The 2,296-nt window shown below is 31.8% G+C and overlaps 1 pseudogene; it reads right to left on the bottom strand.

The window, feature by feature from the left end:
• Nucleotides 1-1,605: 1,605 nt before the first annotated feature.
• On the bottom strand, nt 1,606-1,724 carry LOC112476862 (annotated as a pseudogene).
• Nucleotides 1,725-2,296: the final 572 nt, after the last annotated feature.

Genomic DNA, 2,296 nt, shown 5'->3' with positions numbered 1-2,296 from the left:
TTATTTTCCATGTTTTTGCTTGTCGTAGCTAGTGCTGCGTGAACAGGGGAGTGCACATTCTTTTGATATAGTGTTTTCATTTTTTTGGATATAGTTCCAAAACTGAAATTGCCAGATCATATAGTAGTTCTATTTTAATTTTTTAGTAAATTAATTTTTAGTAAATTTAGTAAATTAATTTAGTAAATTTAATTTTTTAGTAATTTTTTAGTAAATACATACTTTTTTTTATAGTGGCTATTCTGATTTATAATGTCAACAACAGTGCACAAGGGTTCTCTTTCATCCACATCCTGCCGGCATTTGTCTTCTCTTGTCTTTTTAATGATAGCCATTCTAACAGGAGTGAGGTAATATCTCATTGTGGTTTTGATTTGCTTTTACCTTCTGATTAATGACGTTGAGCACCTTTTCAACATCATTAGTTTTGGCCATGTGTATAGCTTCTTTGATGAAATGTCTATTCAGATACTTGCCCATTTTTTAAATTGGTATATATATATTGCTAATGTATGTGTCTTTATATATTTGAATAACCCCTTCTCAGATACATGGTTTGCAAACATATTCTCCCATTCCATAGGTTGCCTTTTTATTTTGTTAATCATTTCCTTTGCTATGCAAAAGCTTTTTAGTTCTAGGTAGTCCCACTTTTTATTTTTGATTTGTTGCTTGTTCCTTAGGTGTTGTAAATAAAAAAATCATTTCCAAGACCTCAGTCAAGAAATATAGGGATATTTTCTTTTAGCAGTTTTATAGTTAGTGGCCTCACATTTAAGTCTTTAATTCATTAAGAGTTAATTTTTATGAGTGATGTATGATAAGAGTCTAGTTTCTTTTACACATGTGTATCCAATTTTCCCAACACCATTTATTGAAGTGATTTTATTTTTCCATTGAGTATTCTCGGCACCCTTTTCAAACATTAGTTGACCATATATGCATGAGTTTATTTCCGGGCCCTAAATTCTGTTCCATTGGTCTATTTGTCTGTTTTCATGTCAATATCATACTGTTTTAATTACCATAGGTTTATAATGTAGTTTGAAATTAGGACATGTGATGCCTTCTGCTTTGTTTTACTTTTTTAGGATTGTTGTGGCTATTTGGGGTCTTTTGTGGTTCAATATAAATTTTATAATTGTTTTTCCTACTTCCGTAAAAGAACACCTTTGAAATTTTGATGCAGATTCCACTGAATCTATAAATGGCTTTAAGTAGTATGGACATTTTAACAATTCTTCCAATCCATGAACACAAAGACCTTTCCGTTTTTTGTGTCATTTTTTATTTCTTTCTTCAATGTCTGATAGCTTTCAGTGTAGAAATCAGTAACCTCCTTGGTTACATTTATTCCTAAATGTATTGTAAAAGGAATAGGTTTTTTTTTTTGGGGGGGGGGTGCTATTGTAAATGGAATAGTTATTTTTTTAAATTTTCTTTCAAATAATTCATTGTTAGTGTAGAGAAATACTACTGATTTTTAAAATTTTGTATCCTACAATTTTTTTTTTTTTTTAATTTTTTGAGGCAAGGCAACCCTTGTTTGACCTCACAGACTGCAAGGACCTTGTCAGTTTACAAGTCACTATTTTTTATTTTTCACACCTACAGCACCTGGTCGTCCTAGGTGGTCTCCCATCCAAGTACTAACCAGGCCTGACCCTGCTTAGCTTCTGAGGTCAGATGGAATCGGGCTTGTTTAGGGTAGCATGGCCACAGAGTAACTTACATTCTGCTAATGTGATGTATTACATTTATTAATTTGTGTATGCTGAACCATCCTTTTAGTCAAAAATAATTCCCACTTGATCATGATGAATGTGTTGCTGAATTTAATTTGCTAGTATATTTTTGAGAATTTTTGCATTTATATTCATCAAAGATATTGGCCAGTAGTTTTCTTGTAGTGTTCTTTCCTGGCTTTGGTATCAGAGTTATGCTGGCCTCATAAAATAAGTTTCAGAATGTTCCCTCCTCTTTCATATTTTGGAAGAATTTGATAAGGATTGGCATTAATTCTCCTTTAAATGTTTGCTAAAATTACTAACGAAGCCACTTGCTGGTGGGCTTTTCTTCATTGAGAGATTTTTGATTACTGATTCATATTTCTTACTACTAATTAGGCTGTTCAGATTTTCTATTTCTTTCTAATTGTGTCTAAGAATATTTTTTTATTATAGGTTGTCCAGTTTGTTGGTGAATAGTTGTACATGGTAGATGCTTAGTATCCTTTGTATTTATTTGTGTGCTGTCAGTTGTAATGTCTTCTTATAATTTTGTTGATTTGGGTCCT

Source organism: Pteropus alecto, unplaced genomic scaffold (genome assembly GCF_000325575.1).
Source record: "Pteropus alecto unplaced genomic scaffold, ASM32557v1 scaffold81, whole genome shotgun sequence".
Classification (NCBI taxonomy): Eukaryota; Metazoa; Chordata; class Mammalia; order Chiroptera; family Pteropodidae; genus Pteropus; species Pteropus alecto.
The sequence above is the reverse complement of the archived record's forward strand: the minus strand, read 5'-3'. Positions and strand labels throughout refer to the sequence as shown.